The sequence below is a fragment of the Bombus affinis genome, chromosome 4, assembly GCF_024516045.1.
Source record: "Bombus affinis isolate iyBomAffi1 chromosome 4, iyBomAffi1.2, whole genome shotgun sequence".
NCBI classification, from domain to species: Eukaryota; Metazoa; Arthropoda; class Insecta; order Hymenoptera; family Apidae; genus Bombus; species Bombus affinis.
Window position 1 is genome coordinate 7204216 of NC_066347.1, and position 24317 is coordinate 7228532.

General features: G+C 35.7%; 1 protein-coding gene and 1 long non-coding RNA gene across 3 annotated transcripts in view; one reads left to right on the plus strand and one right to left on the minus strand.

Annotated features, from left to right (window-relative positions):
- LOC126915848 (torso-like protein) overlaps positions 1-20755 on the minus strand; it is a 34527-nt gene extending 13772 nt beyond the window's left edge. The window contains exons 1-2 of one of the 2 annotated variants that reach the window (XM_050720958.1): positions 20573-20755; positions 19955-20017 (exon numbers count right to left, since the gene is read on the minus strand). The gene's annotated coding sequence lies outside the window, so the exon portion shown is untranslated. Of the gene's footprint in view, positions 1-8837; positions 8890-19954; positions 20018-20572 lie in introns of those variants that run through there. The other variant, XM_050720960.1, reaches the window with a different exon arrangement.
- On the plus strand, positions 11581-12394 carry LOC126915872 (uncharacterized). Its single transcript, XR_007710373.1, has 2 exons — positions 11581-11823; positions 11903-12394. It is a non-coding gene; the product is annotated as an uncharacterized LOC126915872 (long non-coding RNA).
- Positions 20756-24317: the final 3562 nt, after the last annotated feature.

Below are 24317 nucleotides of genomic sequence, written 5' to 3' on the forward strand. Positions count from 1 at the left end.
ATATTTGATATATTTTTTCATACAGCGTATGTGCATTTTGTGAAATCTTGCGCTTTCCAATTTCCTATAAATACATAAAAATCCGTAATCTACGTGTCTTACTTTTCACCTATAATCTTCGTATACTAAACAACGTAATACATGGCGATTTAATCGTCGATACACGCAATACTCTAATTATTTCCAGCAAAGTATACGATTAAGCAAAATTAACGCCTACAGGAGCGTATAAATACAGCTTTCAACAGCCGTAAGGCCAGCGTGAATGGTACAATGGAACATTATGCAGCGCGCATCCGCCCAGTCGAGGACGTCGATGCTCCCAAATTAGTGAAACGGAAGTGGAACAGGTTCCACTTTCGCCATTCTCCATTAAGCGCAAGAAAGTGGTTTGTCACCATGATTAGAAGTTCACGGACATACTAAACAGGTGAAGTTCGCACGGTGCACGCATTGTGCACTAACCTAATTGACATTCTCCTTTATTGGGTTTCAAGGATAGCGAAAGGGAAATTTATCGATTTATCATAAACAACTTTGCCTAGTCACAGATGTAACGGTGTTAGGTTTTGAACTATTGTTCCAAACTATTTAAGATAGGAAAGTAATTCCGGTTCGACTATTGGCGCGCGAGAAATATTTACTTTCGTTCGAGCGTAACGTTAGAAAGTCTCGTGGAATTAAACGATCGTAAACACCATCGGATGTCCCTGCACGCTCATTCTTGCGATGCTGCTCCAAGAGAGGCATACTTATACCAAACGTTGTGTAATAAGTGTTATGCATCGAACGATCGTACGGGGCAGACATAAAGCGAGATGAACGACGTCGTGGTCTTCTGAAAGCTACATTTCGTAATTTCGCGGGTGTGTAAGTCACGTGCGTGTCGCCGTATTTTATTCCTTAGGAATCGCTTGGAATTAATGTGCGTTCGATGGCACACGAGACATTAGAAATTGCAGTTTCGGTGGGGGAATAATGAAACGTTGAACAAAAGACACAGAGGATACGCACGTAACCGTTCATTTGCGAATAATTTATTTTATAAAACGTTGTTACCTATCTATCGATGAATTTTATGATGTTAATTAAATGACATTTAAGGAGTTATTTAAAGACTACTGCATGCAATGAATCAGCCGATTCGTTAGAAAGTCGAAAGTTCGAGTCGATCGAATGAAAGAAACTTATGGAAGATATTTATCTCTTATACAATTTTGTTACAGAAAATAAAAAAAAAGTACCAAGAATCAACGAATGATTTCATATTATCTGGTAACATTGTCAAACTCGAGTCAGAGATGCTGTCGTGCTAGTCATGAAAAAATTACGAGCTTTCTACGTTCTAAAACTTTTCACCTATCTCAAATATGGTCTTCCGACGTGTATTTATGATGCTTTTTAAAACACCACTTCTGGAAAAGCGATTTTTCAAAATAAAAATAAAAATAAGTAAAAATAAAAGAAATCAGGATATCGAAACTTTTTTTAAAGATCAATCCTAACGTTTACGTCACAGCAACTACGATGAACGTGTCGACTGTCATCGATTCGAAACAGCACCTAACCGCAATGCCGATCGCTCGAATCGCTCGAAGCACGTACCTTTCGCCTTTCCTTGTTGGAGAAACGATGCTTTGAGGATACAACAGTGTCCAAGAGGAATATCGTCGAAGAGGAAGCCTTCGTTACAAAATTCGATGCGTTTCCGTGCGCGCGCGCGCGTCAATAACGCGATGAGCAGCCGCGTCATGAAAAAAAATCACGATTGAAAGAACAATCGAGCGCTCGCGGGCGCTGCGATTCAGTTGTCGTTGGTACAAGAAGCGAGAGATCTACGTGACGTAGAGGCAAATGGGGAGGAATTACTTAAGTAGCGTGGTCGTGTGGTCGCTGGGACCACGAAAGGAGTCTTTGCGCAATGAATTAGACACCGGAAGCGGTGCCACAGACGAATTATTCTCGGGTGAGACGTCTTTTTCACCGACCATCGTCTAACACGAATTTTATATACTTTTTCCTATATCGCGATAGATTGAAATATACTACACGACGATGTTTAATTTTCATAAATTATTACGTAGTATTTGTGCATTTTTTCTCTCGCAATATTATCCAAATCATTCGTATTGTTGAAAATACTTCAGTTCGTGAAATCTGTCTTATTTTAAACGTTGTTAATAATTTAGTAACGCCGATAACCACCTTCGACTACCTTGACTCTCATGTGTTATACAATACGATCGTTACGTATTTTCGATATCCAACTTCAAAGATCTTTCTTTGATCTCTACCTTTATTTTATGCAGGAGCACTGTCGTGCTTGCGATATTAATTAGTAGTAGTAGCGTAATATTAGTTCAGTTCAGATATAAAAAGTTATTAGATGGGAGAATTACTTAGGTTGCAGAGAGTTTATGCTGTAATGGTTTCGCTTCCTCTACGTCGAGATTGTGGAATGTGTATAGAAATCGAGATTGATATCATCGTGTGGATGATGGAAGGAAGAATAGTGTGTTTTGTACCGTGGAAAGAGGCGATATTTTCTGCGAAGAGTTTGCCAAGTGTAATACACTATGTGATTCAGAAGATAGATAGTTGTTCTTGTGTTTAGATATCTATGTTTGCTGAGAAATTTTTATTCGTATACCGCTGTATGTGGCTGCTCACCAAAATTATAAAAGATTTTTAAATAAGTGGAACTTTCTCCTAAAATTTCTCATTAAGTTCAGCATAAAGATATACACGAAATTGCTAAATTTTGCAGAAGTTCTACAGAAATCAGCAGCATACCTTCCTAGCGACTCCGCAAACATGTAAATTATTCGTTACATTATGGACTCCGCATAATTATCGACTTTCCCGTACCCACTTTCATCACCGTACATTAATTTACGAGCATAACAAATCGATTCCCGTGATTTAGCTAAATCGGTGCTAGTTAGCTGAATTCGCAATTCGTACGCACGTCTCAAGGCTTATAGACGCGACTTGCGTTCTCTAAAAGACAAAGAGTTTAGAGAAAGGGAAAGAGAGAAGTATAATAAATGATTGTCACAATTATAGCGCTCGTGAATCACGATGCACGTGCACTTTAAACGATGTGACTGTTATTTGCTGGTCTATCAACTTCGTGTCAAATACGGTTCTCAATGTCTACTCCTAAAATGGTACGTCTGAATGAAAGAAACGAGAACACGTCGTTGAAACTGGATTTCATCTAACAGGTTCGATCCGAATCGTCAAACTTTTCCCTACTTTGGGGAAATAAAGCGATTGACGATAAAGCACTGAAAGTGAATTATCGCGACTTGAAATAATTTTCCAGATCACCTTTTTTTATACGTTAAGTCGATCTAACGTGTAATTCAGAAATTATTCGAATTTTTTTAGAACTCGTTTTTATTATATTATTTATCTTCTATTATTATTTATCTTATTACTGGTAACTTCATGTTGATATTAAATTATTCATTCCTTAGAATCGTTAATTCTTAGTTGTCAGATTAAAGCACAATCATCTACGATATTTCTTCAGAAGCAAATTATAATGAGAACACTAAGAAACTAAACAATAGACGAGATTCCTGTGACTAATCTTTATGATTAAATTTGTTATAAATAGCCTTAAGTTCGTGGAGTCAAAGTTATTGAACTCATGGTTTCTGGCACAGACAACCCTGAAAACTTCAAACGCGCAGAGGTAGATAACTTCAAACACGCGGCATCTCATACAAATGACTTCCTATTCTTCGAACACTAACTTCGATGTGACTCATAGTGTTAAAGCATGAATAATCGAAGATTTCATGGGATCACCAAAAGTTCTCGGAATTATATCAGGTTATAACTCTTCCCTGTGTGGTCCACCCTGTACAATATATCAAACCTACAAGAACTCTATTATGAGAACTCTGTTATGTCTCACGAATTCCAAGCAGCGTACCAAGAATTCCTTACAGTCAAGGTTGTCACTTCCCAGACTCGTAAAAACGCATAGTTATACAGGCAATTTCCAGCTTTTTCCTTAGTGCTTTTTATCAAATCAGTAACTGCTATCAAAAATGTACTTTCTACGATATTAAAATTCGATGACGTAGAAATACACGGTATGCACAAAAGATCATGGCATCTCCCATAAAGCATGATATTTATGAGAAATTTTCAAGATGCACAAGTACACAAAATGCACACGACAAGCAAAATAGAGCATTTTCTATAAACACGTAAAACTTTCACAAGTAGAAGTTTTTCATCTAAACTCTATATTTCTAATGACATTAATAAAAATATAAATTTGAATAAATATCCGCATTAGCCTAGATTCGACGTATAGACTCCGTGTATCGGACCTGAGACATACTTCGACTCGTATCATCTAATCCTTCACTCTCTGTAAAGATACTTTGATCCATCTTACAACAATGCCCCTTGTCTTTCACTTCGGCGAACACATCAATCACGTCCCTCGGTAACACGGGTGCAGATGAAAATGACGTGTTCCCTTCATTCCCAGCATTGCTATCGTATGACGGATTTAGAAAGGGAGACACGCAATTCGTAAATAGAATCCGTGGTCCCGTCCAACCTGGTCGCGATCAATTTTCTTCCTCGGCGACTGTTCCATTGGTTAACGGTAACGCACTTAACGTTACTAATACGCCTGAAATGCATAAATGATTACGCACGCGTTCGCGCCATTACTCAGCGACGCGTGCCGGCTGCACGTGTATTTCAAGTGTATCGAATTTACCTGATCATCGATCGATCGCACTCGATATTCGTTAAAAATTTAATTTCTCGCATTATTACTTAAACTTGCCATTGATTTCGCAAATGCGATGTACGCTGATAGAACACGCCGCTGGCGATTCTTGCGAGGTATAACGTGGTTTAATTGTCTATTCCGCATACAGATGTGAGGGCTCTGTCCTTTTCAATTACCTGCATTGGGACATTCGTTAAAGAGTCTCGTTTACCTACAGTGACATGGACATTACCGGACATGAAATTAAGACGACTACCTTCCTGGTAGATTATCGCGCTATATTATAGATAATAAACAATGAATAAATAACCAATGCGTTGTACATAATAAATAAGCAAATAAGAAATTGTTCGTTATCGAATTTCATTCTATTATACGCTATTAAACTTCGATTCATCGGAAAATAATACTTTTCCTAAAACTTGTATTGTCCAGTTATACTGTTGCACTTGTTCTCTACAGTCTTGTTCTTCGGCGAAGGCAATTCACAGTTTCTGACTTTTATCACTTTTATTCTGACACAGTTTCTGGCTGAATATTGGATTATTCCGGGACAGTCCTTTGAAACCATGTCCTTTGAAACGAAAATCATGAAGATTCTAAATGGTTGTTACACAAACGTTCAGATTATTTATAGCACAGATTTCATTTTAAATATCAATTTACCATTGTGTTTGAATGTTCGTCTTAAACTAATGTCCGCAGCAAATACAGGATCGAATTGTTTGCTATCCTCTCAAGCATCGTCTACGTTTTAAAAGTCTCGTGGTCGTTCGTAGATAGAGTATGAGCATATATTTAATTGCAAGGATAACTTCGAATTGTTGATTATTTAGTATCGGTAATATATATGACAATTCTCAAACTTTCGTCTGCTACTGTACATAGACAGCGCGCATTAAAATAAATTAAGTAGCTCGTACTATTACTTAACTGGAATAATTAAGAATTTGTCTACTAATAAATTTTGATATATTAAAAATGAATAAGAATAGAAAATGAATCACTTTAGTCTATATTTATGTACAATAGTCACGATAAGTTCATAACAAATGTTAGTAACAAAAAAAGTAATAATTTTCTAAAACTAACAATATTTAATGTAAAAACGTAGCGGCAATATCTAATCAAATAAATTTGAAGCTGCTTTAACAATTTTAGAACAATATCGCCAGTTGAGCCACTTAAATTCATTGGAAAATAGATCTATGGAGTCTATAAACCAATAAATCATCCTTTCTAGACCATTGAGCTACTAAATTTCATTCATTAACCATTGTGCAACGTGACAAACCTATGAAAGAACTGCATAAATTTTTACATACACCGTTACCGATCTACTTCTATTTGTCGATCGTTCGATCGATCTTTTTCATGCACGCATGTACGAACGAACCCTGTGTGAAAACTTTTGCGAATGTCGTATTACAAATTCATGATTTCAATGCACAAGTGCATAGGGATCTTACTTGTATTCTGTCTCTGACAACGGCTGGGTAATTCGTTTGACGGATGATTCAATAAATTGCGTCCGTGCCTGGGATACAATTTTGTCGTGTCGTTGGTAGGATTTGTGCGTACGAGTTAAATGTATCGTTACATGTATCGATCGTGTTGTACATGAGAATGATACTTTTTGCTGATCGTTGCATTACATTGGTAGAGTTTATTAATATGGATGCTGTTATATTGCAGTATTATTCTTGTATATCGTTATGTTGGCATCATTATGTTGTTGAATATAATATCGTTCTATTATTATGTCGTTACGTTGATGGTTCCTGGGATGTTACAATATCTACTCAATCTTTATATGATTACACTTTTGCCTTGTTTCTCTCGTGTTACAATGTTATTGTATTACATTCAATCGTTTTTACTCGACATTTATTCGCTAACACGCGGAACCTTCTTTTCTTAATAATTAATATCAATCGTTAACTATTAACAATGTTGGAAAACGTTTCGATCGAGTACAATTCTTCCGTGATATAATTACGAACAACACCAGCAACGATTGTATAATATGATAAATATTTTGTTGAAAAAGGTCGAGGTCTATTGAAACGAGAAAACGAGATCTCTTTCTCCAATAAACTTCTTAAATACAAACGTAATCAAAGCGAGAGGCTCGATGTCCATCGTTGGTGTGCGAATTATACGAGGGTCAAGAAGTCCAGCTGGACTTACCCTACCGGATCACCCAAGTTTATTCCACTTCCGTTAATCGACATTCCCCTCTACATCGTAGAGACTATCCCTTCCACCATGAAACTAATTGTTATGGGTCACTGACTGAATACTTGTTGCAAGACAGCCAAAGATAACGCGAGCCGCCGACGTTGCCGTTCCAATCACCGCCACACTTGTTGCCACTGCACACTTGTTGCACTAATTCCATCGAACCAGCGATCCTGTAGTGTCGTCCCTAATTGTTCGCTTGAATGTATCTTTCTATCATTCCAGTTTTTTTTATTAAAGTCAGAAGGTTGATCGTATATTGTTATATCATGGTTATATAATAAGTATAGGTATATTATAAATAAACTGTGTGTGTGTGTGTTTATGCGATTTTATGTTTTTACGAATACGAAGAAATGCAATATCTCTTTGCGCTGATAGTATGATGATAAACGTATTAATTTTATTTGTATCTTTTCTTTGAAGTCAAGGCATATTATGCAGTTCCATAGAATTTTTATTCAAGATAGTATAATTTTATGGAGACCATACTGTTAAACCATTGTACGATCAATTTTATAGTAAACTTGAAAACTTTCGTTTCGATTCACTGAACATCATAATAACTATTATGCCTATTATTTTCGCTTATAAATTTTGCATAAATACATAAACGTGTATAATCTAATTGCAAGGAACTGAGATGAATGATCCATTAAATAGAGACAAAAGCGTTTGAGATGTTAAATCAAAGAAGAAGAGACATATGCTTGTTGAGAATTTAAGTTCATTAAAATTACTATAGTTGCATGTTTTAATATTAGTTAATAATTAATTATGTCATAAAATTAACATTCAAATGTCAAATGTGAAGCAGAAAGAAAGGAAGTTAAAGGTTATATGCGCATACGATTTCCAATGCATAGTAATATGCATATTTAATGATATATAATTGTATATGAGATACACGTCATCCTTTTAATCGCTTAAGCTCTATGATATCTGACGAATGAGCTCAAGAAGCATCGTTGACTAAAATTTCCGATAACATGTCGCAGAATCTGCAACGTATAATATTACTTCTGCGTTGCTTGAATTTATTGTTTTATTAAGAACTGATAAATTCTAAATTTAAGTATATACTTGAAACTAGTTTCTTACGTTAATACGGAAGGAAATTTCTACTTCCTACTTTTCTAAAAATAAAGAATTAAATATTGGAATATCTATTTTGATATATTATTAAGAATAAATTGACAACACGTTAAATAATCGCAATAACAAATATCGAACCAAGGAAGAAATACGGAAAAATATATCAGAAATAGAATCAATCAATGAATTACTTTGTTTATCATTTGTACATAGTTTCACGGAACATTTAAATTGGTTTCTCGAATCCAGGCTGATAGAATACAATGTTTCCCTTTTTATTACAAAACATACGCAAAGAGACCGAGGAAAAATCACAGCACGAAGCCACGTGAAATATGACGCCGTAAAGGGGAAACACGTATATCTAAAACGAAGTCATTTGCGTGCAGCACTTTGTGTCAGCAACTCGTACTTTTTATCACAAAGCGTACATTTGCTTGCTATAATAATTATATCTGCAAATTATATCTTCGTAAATGAATTACGACCTTCGACCTTAAATAATCGTGAGAATTGCACAACTTATCCTTGACACAAATTGCTAATGATAATAATTGCCAATAGCTTTTGATTTTATTATTGTATAACTTTTTAAATATTCTTTATATGGAAAACAATTGAGATCTCCACATCTTTGAAAGATACAGATAAGGAAAACCTGTATTAGAATCTTAGTATTCACTTAAGGTTTATGTTCGCGTTATCTCCGAACAAAATAACTTGAATTACTTACTTTTCGGTGCCAAAGCGCGCTTGTCAAGTATAAAAGAACATCTAATTGCACTAAATTATAGTAATCAAAGAGCCGGCAAGAAAATATTTGTCTTTATCTAATGAAAGTTTCGCAACCGATAACCATGGGTCATCGGTGATCCACGAAGTATGTTAATTGTAGATATCGTGACATCGTTTCCACTCTCTACTTTTTATCCAACCTCGATACGTTAAATAACAAATGTACTAATCAAACATTCTATTATTAGTTCGTTCAACATTAATAAGACCTCGATATTTACGCAACATTTTCAATTGGGAGCCGAATAAGAGAATTTGGTGGATAACGCGGTCGAGGTCATTCACTCGACCCACGTACCGTATATATGTAAATTAATTGCGAGACAAACGCGGTCTCGAAAAGCAAATGTTCCTTTTATCTGGCGACAAGACAAATTATAGATATTTTACAGCCAGGAAATCTGTCTGCAAACAGCGGTCTGTGTTTCGAGCTCGGCAACACGACCACGTTAATCGCTCGCTATTATAATGATAACTGGAGCAGTTCGCTTATTAAATTACTCATGTTTGTGACTTGCGACACTTGCATCTGAACCTTCGTAACCTCGTTCATAGACGTTTCGAAAATCCCTATTCGACACATCCCTAATCGATTGGAATCCTTAACGAACATTAAATATTAATGTGCGATCAGGTCGATTATATTTACACGGCGTTCCAAAGATTTTCAAAGCTTTGTTAATTCTTTTACGAATAGAAGTAAAAAATTGCATAAAACGTAAGTTATTTGGAAAGCCTCGCTTCTTTCGTATTCCACATTTTTCTTGCAACTTCTTTTCTAAAATTTAAAACAAACTATATCTATATCTCTGCTATAACTATGATTCTATATCTATCGAAATTTAATCGAGAAATTCTAGAGCACGATCGGCCTATTTAAAGGAAAATTTAAAAAGAACGCGATCTTTTTCGAACGTTTTATGATATTTTCAGCGACACGAATATTTCTGTTTTTCCGATCTGTTTTCATTCGTATACGCAAGTCTCGCTTTCACATAGCATTCTGTAATAAAACGTACGTTTACCAATGATATGTCCTCGAATAAACAAACATACACTTTGCAGCAATATCGTTATTTTACAATTAAATTATTTGTTAAATGTTCCATGATAAACGACTTCGCACCTCCATGTTGTCGTATCACGACAATCAATACTGTGAATCCGGTGTCATCCGTCGCCAACGAGCCATGATCCATTAGCTAGCATCCTAACAATTTGTGTTTACGACGCGCCACGCTCGCAGGAATTACACATACGTCAATATTGAACATGCCACCGTTTATACAACTGATTGATAACGAGTCCATGGTATCCATGATATCCGTCAGCGACTTTACGCGATATCCCTTGTTGTACCATCGAAACGCATATCGCCATTGTTAAACAGCTCGAGATTCCGGATATGCGACGAAATTCCCTCGTACTTTACTGCAATTACACCGGCTACGGAAGGTATCGCCGTAAACACCTATTTTTCAACGAAGAGCTTTTTTATCATTGAAATTTCATTTTCATAGCATCAAGTTTTTATAATCATATGAAATTATACTATTAAATAGCAGAAGATTTAATATATCCGTATTTGATTAATTACTACGTAGATGCTATAACAAATACAAGGACGTGGCTTGTCGTAGTCATCGTATGTATTTTTTTGGAACGTCAGTTTTAACGAATTTTATATTTTATTTGCATATTAATACTTTTTGACGTGTTTTCTACGTCTTGAACTGTATCCTTAATTTATAAATCATCTTCCTCGCTCTTATCTCGAAAGTCGAAGCAAGAGGAGATTTTTGCAGGTTGACGGTGCAGTCTCGCTTATTATTCTTTGCATTGTCATTACTGAACGACAGGCGAAAGAAGAATATTCGTATACCTTTTACATCTTCGGGAATCAACCTGGCATTTACGGAGACATTTTAAGCGTATCTTTAGAACCGTGGAGTATAAGAGCACCTCGTTCCCGCGAATACTTGCATGCATCCATACACTTTAGCATACTCCACCGTTTCGAATCTCACAACGAAGAAAAAGCAATCTCCTCCTCCATCTGCAGACCCTTAGTTCATATCGTATTAACGCGATTGCTTAGGAAAGATCAACGAAGTTTCTTCGCTATTTTTCACAAGAGTAAATAAGAGTAAGTAATAAGAATTCAGAAAGCAACTTAGCATGTATAAAAATTAGTGACATTAAGAAAAGGTTAATATTATTAAAGCAATACATTCGAAAAATTTAAATATTAAAATAGACATCTCGATTTGCCAATCTTCCTACAAAAGCAAAAAAGCAGAAATCGTCGACATTTTTCACGAGTGGAAAAAAAGATAAAGAACGCATTAGTAAGTAAGACTTTGAATAGCGAAATGAGACATCGCTATTTATACCTGCTAAAATATTTCAATAAAAAAGGTAGTTCTCGTCAACCTTGGGCCAACTTTAAACGCGCATCTCCGCGTCGTCAATTTCCTTTACAGTCTTTCGTGTAATTTCAACCGTTTACGGCAGCTATTCTACGATGTCATTGTGTTCGATCGTGGTTATTATTCGGAAAAAGGATAAAAAGAAGAAAATTGTTCGTGCGAGGTTGCACGTGCAATTCTCTTCTGTCCACTTCACAACACATCCCGTGACATTTGCATGACGACGCTTACGATCATCTTGCGCCATGGATCTCTTCCAAAGGAACAGCGTTGGAAGAAGCGAAGATCTAGTGCCGCATGAGAAGCCAATCGCGTCAGTGGTCACGTTTCCATCGGGAATACACGAGCGATTTTGCAACGGCTGAATACAGACTTTCAGAGCCCAACGTTTCGGAGGAAACCGCTTTCGTACGGTCTTGCAGGCGGCCGTTAGTCTTCCGAGCGGTTACTTCAGCGTTGTTCAAGGAACATTGTGTAAACGCGAGGATTATTAAGGTTCGTTGCGATCCTGCTGATGCAATCCGGACGATATCGATTATTGATGTTTGAATGGTTTTGGTAATCTTATGTTCAGCATTTGATTGATCCTTTGACGACCATAAGTAAAGTAACGGATAAAAGTAAGTAAACGCGAGACGAAACGAAAGTTGGAAAATTGAGAACTTGAAAATTTAAGAGCTTGAAGATTGAGAAGTTTGAAAATTGGGGAAATTGAAAAATTGAAATATGTAATTCCCTATCATGTTATGATATTGAATTCTCTCGGAGAATTATTACAGGAGCAAGTCCACGTAACACTAATATCGATTGATAGCATTTTAAAGCGATTGAAAGGAGAGCATATTTATACCTTCGATTCAATAACAGAGGTTGCAGCTAATTTTCACAAGACTTGTTGCAACGCTTTTCTTATATGTATGTATTATGTATATTGTACGAGTATATATTATCATGATTGCGAAAACAGGTAAATGAGAACACATGTTGCGTTATATATTATAGAAACGTATTATCGCAGACACGATTGTAAAAAAAAAACAAAGAATTGTTTTAAGATATTGGAAGGTTGGTTCGATCAAATTATTCTTTAAATAAATTACAGCTATATTCTTCCTAATGAATTTCGAATGTAAAAGGATAAAAGGCAGAGAATAAAAACAGAGGAAAATGGTGGGAAAGAGAGGAGATAATTTTGGAGAATAACGTGAATGTAACTCGCGGTTGGCACATTCAACGAGTCTAACGAGTTTGCCAAAAGATACGCGTTGCATTGTTGCTTCACTAGAGAATACTCGTAGAGGATAATCGTCGAGCGCGGAGGAAATAATGATTACAATGCTTTCTTGAGCTCTGTGAGTGGTGTGAATGGCTTTGAGACATTAACCTCGAGTCATTTTAGCGTTGAGCAACAATTTCGCGGTTTATACTTGATTTGTTACCACGTAACAGTTGACGAAGCAGAGCGGAAATCCTCGAACCGCGAAAAATATTCTCAACTAAATTCCTGCACACGCATAATTCCTCCTTATTTCTTCAAAACAATTTATATTGTACGTCTTACGATTATTTATGAATAATATCTGCCACGCTTTATTCATCTAAATTGTCTCTTATCTCGTTCCTATGCTCATTCGAGCAACATTTTCTAATTTTATAACCACGCTGTATTACAAAAGATTTGTTAACTCTTTTTACGCTTTTTAATTATTTGGATGAATGGGTGAACGATTTAGCAATCATTCTTTCCAACGCAAAGATTTCCAATAATTCAAACGATTAAATTCTTTTCCTAAGAAATGACATAACTTGAGAACATTGTTATTTCAGATATGCAAATAACAGTTTTTAAACACGATATTCTTTTATCGATCAAATTTACGAGCAAAAATGACAATGATCATAAAACAAGATCAAATAATCCCTCCGATATTTTCTAATTCCTCTAACCATGAGAATCCTATCTAATTTGACAAAAATCACAAGGAGAACAAGAATTTTCTTCCTTAATTCTATCACTCTCGTACGAAGACTGTAATCTACGAGTCGCAGTATCAAATTGTCACGTTCCTTTACATCATACTCTATCGCGTGTTATCAGCAATCAGAAGCAATTAACGTCGAATCCACAGCAATTAGTATTAATGAATCAATGCCTATTGTAATTCATACAAGCGCCTCGTATCAATTAACATCCAATCAGTACAAACCATTAACGCCACAAAAGTATGAACATTATCAGACCAGCCTAACGAACATTCACTCATCTTGTTAAATCGCGCTGTTGCCTCATCAATTATTCTATACAACAACGTAACAATCGATTTTATTGATGCGATCCAATCAGTTTCTATTTATACGGTTTCACGATATGTTGATACAGATAACCGTATCAATATTTCACGGATAACGAACGAACCGATCGATCGCGGCCAATGACGCGCGTAAGGTCGTCGATTTACCTGGCTAACACGACTTGAAAGTACAAGCTCCTGGTATTTTTCTTGCAAAATCCTGTCGCGCTCGCCGGTACTATTCCGAGACCGCTTGTTCCTGGTTGAAAATCTGGGTAACTGGTATAAGGACGGTCACCCGCAATCGTACCACGTGTTATAAATCGTTCTGTCTCGCTTTTTCTTTTAATCTGTTGCGAGCTTACACATCCGCATGTATCGATACTTGCGTGTATACTACGAATACATTACCATGCAAATGTCTACGATAATAATCTTAAACGAATCTTTAGATATTCTCTTTATGGTATATCAGCTATTTATAAATAGCTTCTCCCAGTTTGTAAATCTTCTTAGAAATGCTTTTCTTTTTAGTCGTAGAACAGGTATTCTAACGCAATATTCTAAATTAAGTATTGGATTTTCATCGCGCACATGGGTTTACAATGGGATTTGGAATGAGGTGCGAGAAGGAACGGAGTTTATCGTAAATAAAGTTTATTTAACAATTATTTGACACGGTTCCTAAAGGAACTGTTGCTGTTGGAAGAATAGAAACATCGCAGAAAATATTAATCATTTCAAGCTGACGAATGTTTTTCGAGAAAATTAGCAATAATTCTTCAACTAAACACTTTTTATTGTTAGAATAAGTAACAACAGATAATACTGAAAATAATATGTAACAGCATGGTATAATAGAAGAAAAAAAAGGAACGGGAGATTTAAAGTAACATCGAGTATCTTATTATTCGTTCGTCGAAACAAAAAAAATGTCTGTTTGATAGACGATAAGGAGTATCACACAGTATTGTATTGTACAATAGCAAGAATGTGGTAGTGTATGGTACACGAATGTGCGTGAAAGTGCGTCGCGATGCCAGTGATAAATGCAATGAGAACACCGTGTGGTCCGAGTTTTCTATAGCCTTACAGCTCGTTCTTTCTTTGATAGTTTCTGTTGCACCTGCGGCTGTTCCATATCGCCGGATCTACGAATCGATTGGGATAACGCGTCGAACCTAATGAACTCACGCTCGACGGTCAGTGTTGGTTCGTTATACATGTATACTATATACTCTGGTTGATTCATAGTAAACTGTAGGTTACTTTGTTTTAGGAGAGAATTAAAATAAGGTTGAACAGTTGCACGATTCTTTTCAATTTCGTTATGGTTTTCTTGGTAGACACGTGTTATTATCTGCACACGTGACGCAAATGCTAGAGATTTAGAGTGATTGCAGGTTGATTTATGTAATGCGTTAAATTGGTAGAAATGCTTGAAACCTATACACATATTTTAATTTAATTTATAAGTCAGCGAAAATACTCTAAAAATATAAATCAACACTAACAGGATTCGTGTTCTATTCTTGGTTAATGATAATAATTTTTATCTCTTGTAATGTACAAATCCTTTAAATTGATAATAAAGTACATATAATTTCATATGGTGAAATATTGCTATTAGCTTGAAATCGTATGCTTTAGAAAATTGTTCTTTTATGTTCTCCTTATCTCTCTGCTTTATTTTTAGAATCTATAATCTATAGTCAATAATTCCATATCCTTCATCTTAATTAATTTTCCTCTATTGACAACTAGCCAATATTAAACCAGTAACGATCGTAAAGTTTGAGTTACACCAGAATTTCCTTTCGTTCTTATCTTATGGCATTTTTATTTACAAATGGATCATTATTTCAGTATCGAATCAGGTAACAGATTTAGTAGCGCTAGTCACATGTACTATCACTACTATTCACCGATAGTATCATCATCTCTACACAATTTCTACATAATCGCTGGAACAGTAGTTAATGCGATTTAGCGATCGAAGCTTCCGAAAAAATGCAATTGGCAAAAGAGAAGATTCGCATTTGCCAATTTCGCGTAACCAATTCGCGTTGATACGGTTTCGCGGACTCCTGACTCATTGTTCTAGTTTAATTTTTCTTCTACAAGTATACACGGTGGATATACTATCACGACACCCATGCGTACGAATAGCAGATACTGTTTTATACACGAACGAGCACCGTCAACGAAATCGTTACCTCGCCGTAAACGTATCCTGTCTATTAAGCAACTTACACAGGGAATAATTTCTATTATGACGCGCGTGCCCCCCTAATCGAGCTGTACTGCCACGGAGAAAGTATAATAAAGGCAATGAAAGTTCATCGTGATAATTGATTACGAAACCAACTGCTTCTGGCTCGATGCGTTACGAATTTGGGTAATTGTCGCGTGAATTTCAGTTCTCAGCGTCGAATGGAAAGTTGTTTTCATTTTAATGTACGCAAATAGATATCATATTTAGGATTTTATTCTATCATTTTATTTATATCATTATCAATGACCTGGAGAAACCGTATTTTTAAATTTATAAATTATTTAATTTATAAATCCGATGACCTAGAGATGATACGTCTTTGGAATATTATTTTAGTTAGAAGTTAAAGATTTGCGGACATTTACCTTGACCAACATATCCGATTCACCTATCGAATAACAGCAGAGATATCCTTGTACAATTTCGAAAATTTTGACCTTTATTCCAAAATTATTTCACATATCGTGCAACTTCCGATCAGACGATACTGAATGAGATATTACAAAAAATTGAACTTAAATTATTATACATTCAGATTCATTCCGATAAATGTAAAAATCTTTGAACGTTCAATGTTAAAATTATCATATATTTTGTGAGCAAATTAGTGTAAGATTTGTCTATAAGTCATAAGATTTATTTCCACTCGTTTTTCATTATATTTCAAGCTCAATTTCATCCAAGGAATGCTTATCCCCATCCTGTCCTTTCTTCATAAGATCTATTTTACTCGCACAGTCTGTTGAGCTATTAATCTACCTTGCAACTTCCATGTAAATCCAGACATCTGTATATTACTGCTCAAATCAAAAGCCTTGTTTTTGCACGTGTTAAACACATGTGCTCAAGCGGAGTTCGAAGTACCCCACTGTTATTTGAAAATCGAAAGCAATCGAAATTATTAATGACTTACTTGCAAACTTTCCAGACATTATTCTTGTCAGATATGATTACTCTAGCAATCACTATTCTACGAGAGAGTTCTTACTATATGAAACATTATTCGACAAAAATCATATATATAAGCATTACATTTAAATAATTTAATAATTTTTATTAATTAATAAGTTGCGAAGTTTGCAGCATTGATATACGTAGCATAATATATTACTATATTATTAGTATTATTATATTGTTATAAAGAAAAATCTCTAACGTTTAAATGTTGTCATTCATAACGTCGAAATTCTTTTACAATTGCACGAAAACATAGAAATCAGCCAGAGAATGAGTCCGTTAATCCCCTAAGTACAACGAGTCCAAGGCTACGTTGTCGCAATACAACTTTCAGTGGGCTCTGAGGTCTTCAGCTTAGTAGCTAATTATTCCTAGATATTTGGCGGCTCATTCTTTCGAATAATAGTATACAATTTCACAAACGACTGTACTCGAAACGTACTGTCTCTATTAAACACGAAATAATTCTCAGAATTTTCTAATTATCGCAGATAAAACAGAAAGACATATAAAAATACGAAACAAAAGAAAACATTGTAAGATTAATAAACAATTCTCTATAATAAGCTTTCCATAATATTAAGCTTTAGGTTTTTTCTCCGCTGCCATACACATACACATAGAACGTTCAAATACTATACATAATTCATATTTATTTGCAACAGTAATAAAAATTAAATTTCCGTATGAATAGAATTTCCCTGTACTACGTAATAATGAAACGATTATTGAAAAATCCAACCCTGATCGACTATCACGTTCTCACCTCCTTATATTGTTCCCGTGAATTAGCCCTTTATGCACATATCTGAATCTCATTCTTGTTTCAACAATCAAAAGTCTTGCGATATTTCAAGGAAAATTTCAACATAAAATTGAGCAGAAATTCACGAGTATCGGTAACAGTTATCTCATACATTCTCCAAATTTAAGAAATTTTTCATTAACAGGACGACACGATTGAGTGAGAAAAGCGAAAGTGAATCAAGAAACGTAGCGAGGCTACTGCTATTATTTTAAATACGACAAGGTTCGCGCGCATCGCAGATTAACGGTTTTAGTCAATGCTAACGGTGCATCAAAACGAACCTAATAGACGAGCTTTTTGCAATCGATTCCACAGCTATTGATTCGCCATTCGAGCATCGGTCATCGCGAACAATTCGGATAGAATTTCGGAACGCAATCCGATGGTCTCGCGGAATGTAATCCAACGTTTAGCGTAGCGAGAGGTTAAATAACGCATTAGGTAAGTCGATACGCAATGTTCGAACAGTAGACTCACGTGCAGCTCGTGTATACATGTGCACCTTCATTTCAACGGTAAGTTCACTTCCTGAATGGAGACCTACTTTACCAAGTGGCTGACAGATCGGTTCCATGAGCTCGAAACGTATGAAGAAATCGTTTGGTGTTCGTTGAAAGTGATTTTTATATCATTACAGACATACGTGCGTGTCTAAATATAGGTTAATGTTATGTTATTGTATTTATAACGTGTAATGTCTATATTTGTAGATAGTTAATAACTAGAAAATTTTTAACTACAGCTTGCAAGAGATGTTGGGATTTTTTCAGAAGAAACTTGATGACTTTAGGTTAGTTTAAACAATTTTCTAGAGTTAAATTAATTGAAGGACAGCAGGTTTATAATAGTAGTTGGCACTTGATGCAATTGACGAATTAATACGAAAGTTGGCGGGAGAACAGCGATACATTTGATTATAGAGAACTATATACTTTATTGATTCTAAAGTTTTGGTTGGCATATGTGTAAGTAGTTGTATTTGATGCGTAAGCAATGTTAATAATTATCTTTGGCTTGTGTCGTAATTTAGTTAAACTAATAATTAAATTATACATGTATGTAAATATATAGTGAAGTTTTTGTTTCGTTAAATAGAAATCATATGCTCACTAACATAAATTGCTCTGTCAATAATACATCGAGAAAATCAATAAAAGCTATAAAAGATTTCTAGAAAGATCGTTAAAATATCTATGCGAATGTGTATGAATCACAAACATAATTATATGAAAGTGCTATCAGAACTTTAAAACATTATTCAACTATTCAGATTTACTTTACATAAGATATATGGAATGATATTATCATAAATTTTGTTTATCTTGATCATTTTCAAAACTATACGTCAGAATATCTAACAAAATAAAATATCGTTTTGTATACATAGTGAGTTTGAAAATATGCATTGTAAGCAGCACGTGTTTTTTCAACCATTGATTCTCACGACTGAGCGTATTCAATATTACATATACAGAATATTTTTCTTCGTCCCCTTTCTTTCTTTCATTTCCTTATTTGAATAAGATACTGCTCAATTGAATTTTCATGAAAACGACCGAACATTGGATACGTTTCAAGAGCCGACCTTACCCCGATGCTAAAAGCAACAAGGTGCACGAAAGATGGATCAGGACATGAGTATGAAATAAAAAGATACGAAACCCTCAAATTCTCATTCATGGCGCCGCAGAGGCGACTGGGTATCTGATGACCAAACTATTTATGTGACGATAACAATGAATTCTCATAAAGCAAAGAAGCTGTAATTAAATTTCCCACCTACCTGTTAAAAAATAATCAGTCTCATAAAAAACATTTCCATGAATTCTATATTCTATATAATTATTCTATATTCTATATAATGATCAGGATCATCTTGCACAATTCTACTAACACTACTAACAAAAGAAGCCACGTTCCAAATTACAACTATTAATAAGTATCCTTGCATACCGTTAACATTGTTTAGTAATAACGCAAATGAAATTTCACAAGTCAAGTTGGCAAATTATAAATTCATTATTCTATTTAATGAAAAATGATTAGATTGTAAAAAAGATGTTTACAATAATTACTAACCTGTCAATCTACTAATACATATTATGTATTGTAATCGATAAATTATTATGCAAGAAAAGTTCCTGGTCTCGACCTTATCCGTCGATATTATCGCGCATCGACTTACTTCGATTACTTCGACCGAGCAGTCAAGTCTCCTCTTACAAAATATTGACGTTAAATCGATAAAACTGCAACACCTGCATAGACTTAAAAAAGAGCAATTGATAGGCTCACCTGGATGTCTTAAGGATTCTCCATCTCTCTTTGTTCGCAGTTACTCTTCCAATCTTGCCGCAACTATATAGATCCACCAACAGAACGTATCAGCATTTCTTTCAACGAGACTCGTCGTTTCTCACTACTAAATCACCACTGTGGTTCTTTCAGACACACTCCTCGTGCACTTTGAGTTATTCTATCTCGTACCAAATGACAAACATCCGCTTAACCTTACTTTGATAATGTATTACATCAACGATCAAACTTGATCACTCAATGTCACTCAGTCTCCAATTAAATTCAAACCAATTACCACTTACTTTCTTCAAATTCATACATGCAATTTGTTAGAAATATTAATAGTTTGTGCGCGGATAAGACGTTGTCATTGCGCAGGATCGTACCGGCAGTTTACGCGGTCTTTTATTTCCCGCGCTCTGAATCGGTCGTTGTGAATGTGACCATCGATCGATGTTGCGAATCTTTGAGGGCAATCGATCGATAAAAAACGAGATCACCAGTCTCTCTCTCTCTCTCTCTCTCTCACTCTCTCTCTCGCTTTCTCTTTCTCTCTATCTATCTATCTATCTATCTGTCTTTTTCGTGTTCTGATCCTGAACGATGTATTCTCACGTGTGGCGTGTCTTTCCGTTCGTTCTTCTTGTCACGTTGGGAATCGCCGCGTTCACCACCGACAACGATCGATCGATCGATCACGATCGACGCCGTTCTCCGTTGACGATCCCGACGTACCACGATCTCACCGTGAGCAGCGAGCCTTCGCGACTGCGGCCGCTATTTCGTATCTACTCGCTGTGAGCGAACGATCACCGGTGAATGCGCGCGCGCGCCTGTGTATAGTAAGTGCCTTGCTAACTGGCCGGAATTCTGCCTTGCCAGCTGACCATAGCTATCCCTGCCATCTCTTAGAAGGGACTTCGTATAGCAGAGCATTGTATCGTGGATTTGTTAAAAAAGTAAATCGTCAATTTTAACATAAGAATTAATTCTAAAAGTACAGTATTTATTAAGATGAGGATGTTGTACTTGCTGCATAAAATTATACATATTTCTTAACTTGTCATAATAGAAAATACAGAAAGTATTTGTACAGCGTTCAAATATATAAAGTTTGATATCATTTGATAGTACATAATATTCTTTCAAATGACTAAAAAAGATTTAATGCCATGAAAATATTTCATTGGAAAATGAGGATATGTGTCAATACAACGGTATTAGTATGGAATGCTGAAAGAAAGAAATTCTTATCTGTTAATTGATTGACCAATTAGTAATTTCTTGCTTTAAGTTTTCTATCCGATAACGACTTGCTGAAAGATTTACTTTTCTTCATTTTCATAATTTCCTTAATTTTCTATTTCTTCCATTTCGCTTGTCCCAAGTTCTAACATTCAACTCTTTACTTACTTACTCAACACTTACAATATCTTTATCGTCTTTTACGTCCACATAGAATTTTTGCTTTTAAGTATTGCATGTCTTAAGCCTTGTATCAATTAACGAAATTCATTTCCACCTTGCGGTCAGTTAATAAGGCACTACTGCATACAACATCCTGCATACATAAAACGATAATAAACGATCGTTCACGCACACATTGATCACTAAGTGGACTAGTTGGGCTAACGGGGAGGGAAGGAACGAAGGTTCCAGTCTCGCGATGGGTGGTAAACGACAGATAAGATGCATCCTCGTCTTTTTTCCTTTTTTCGATTCTTGTCTGAATAATATGGATCCTTAGGTGGCACAGAATCGTACGTGTCCTTAGTGGCTTCTATTTTGTGTCGCTTGAACGCTGCACCGCAGGGAAGAACGAGTTTTATAGCAGGTGGAAAATCTGTGTCCATCGCCGATTTATGTCGAAGATGAGGATGAAAATAAGAAGGACAAGACGCGTTATTTATGGCCGTCTGGTCGGAAAAAACATACGAGGAAAACGGACTGATTACATAAATTCAGAAAAGAGGGATACATAAACGTCATTGTGGGCATAAATATGCAACTTGTAGATGCTTCAGGATATTATGCGTTTGAATGTAACGAATAAACGCGATCGAGTTGGTGTGTTTATGACACGTTTCCTTTTTCAGTCAGAGATACACGCTAGATAGTGGATAATGATGGCATTTAATCCATATTGATATTCATATTTATATTCAAGGAAAAGGAGATTTTAATTAGAAGATCGGATAAGCGAGATTCAAGGATAACGTGTTTTATATTTTACTGATGGCTAATTCATTTATGATAATTGATCGATTTTCAAGATTAAAATGTATGAAATCTTTGTGACGTTAAACGGGAGATGTATGACTAAGATTCGAGTATGTTAAGATCGTTTCCTATTACGCATTCAAGGTGTCTGTGTCGACAAAAGGATAATATCGAAGGTAAGTATCGCGTAAGACAATAAAAGCTCGAATACGTTTCGTTATATTTTACATAAAAGCTTTTACGGTATATAAACGATTTTCACCCGATATAAAATCGAAATAATTTTCTATTATCTCATTGTAATATGTCTAGAAAATACGTATTATTAAAAAAAAATTGTGCAACATTTCAATGAAAATAATTTATTAACTTTTATAAGTTGATAGATCGTTTATATTTATTTTCAGAAGGAAACAACGCAGTTTGCGTTTCGCGTATGTTACACATCGATTGAATATGAAAACTAAATACAAATAGAAGAAAAATGTATTTGCAAAGCATTTTGAACCGATAACGCGTTGAAAGAGTGTTACCGTAGCAATCGAGGTGACACAAAAACGATGTAAATATGCACACGACAAAACAGGGAATAAGAAATGTGGTAATCGTTTCACTTTTGAAACTTCATCGAGTCTGTTGCAAGACAACGTTGGTAAACGATCTCGTATTTCATAACCAGCCGATCTGATTTTCCTCATTATGCGTAAGCTTCTTTCTTACGATGGCTCCTCTTCCTGTCGTTTCTTTGATAACAATGAAGCCTAGTTCGCGGCACCTTCGGCCCTTATTTCCGGTCTCACGTTCATTCTAAATGGAATCAACGATCTTTTCATCTAGTCACCTCCTCGCTAGTTTGCTGCTCGTTTAGACAATTGACTTGAGAAAGGATACTGCAGCTCGTTTTGACGTCTAGGGATTATTTTCTAGTAAGTTTGATAATTGACTCCGATTTTTATACGAGATGTATAGGAAATATTAAGTTCACAGAGAGTTCGTCGATATTATTAATCGAAATTAGTTTATATATTAATTTTCCTAACGCTTGAATCGCAAGTTACCTTGTTTATTCAATCTTCCCTGCCAAACGTTAATTTTTCCGAGAAAATTTGTCGTTCCAACATTTCGTGCTGAATTACATAAGCGCACAAATAATCGGTGAAAGGGATTCCTATTCTGTTGACAACAGAAGTCTCGTCGAGACAGTTAATTATGTCAATCTTTCTGACTGTGAAAGTATCTACGTCTATGTAATTACGAGGATCTTAATGCGCGAGAAATCCACTCTAACGACTGATATATTTCAAATATTCGGGAATTTCAATACTCAGATAAAGACTGTAATCTTTATGCAAGTGCCTTAAAAATTGCTACAGCAAAATATTGCATTAACATTTTACGGTAAACTAAACCTACTTACCGATGCAGAAATTAAAAACCATATCGAATTTTAGTCATAATTGTATCTGATTACAGTGCTAATAAAATTCCAAATATTTTATACAGTACACAGCGCACGTTCAAAGTTTCTACAAGTATCCAAACCTTTTTCGTGAGTCATTGTTCGTACACTATACAATGCAACCTTAAAACCATTTCTCGTAAACTTCATCAAAATTCCTCCACTTGCAAAGCAGTCCCGTGGAGCGTATTTTTATTTGTATGCGGCATTGTGATGCGAGGAAAGTTCAATTTATTGGCCAAAAATAGCTGACACACTCGGGTTCCTTACACGAGCCACAATGCCCGATACACGTATCTAATTAAGATGCGCATAGCAGTGAGATACGCCCACGCTCGAGGCCTATCTCGCCTCTATAAACGTCCTATGTATTCCGAGCATCCAACGATCGCGACCTTGAAGAATACTAACGACCCATCCAACGACACGTACACCAGCTGCAATTCTTCCGGCAGTCGGCTGTTGTGTCGGCGTCATCGTTCCTTACAATTTCTACGATATAATCAGTTTATAAAGCGAACAAGCGAAAAGCCGACACGTTTCTGTAAATATCATCTAATTTCGCAATGGCCAGCCAACATTTCGAGCGTGAAAGTTCTGATACCGCGACCAGCCGGAAAAGAAATGACTATGGATATCGTGCGAATTAACTGGGTGGTTTGGTGCAAAGGAACACGTTTA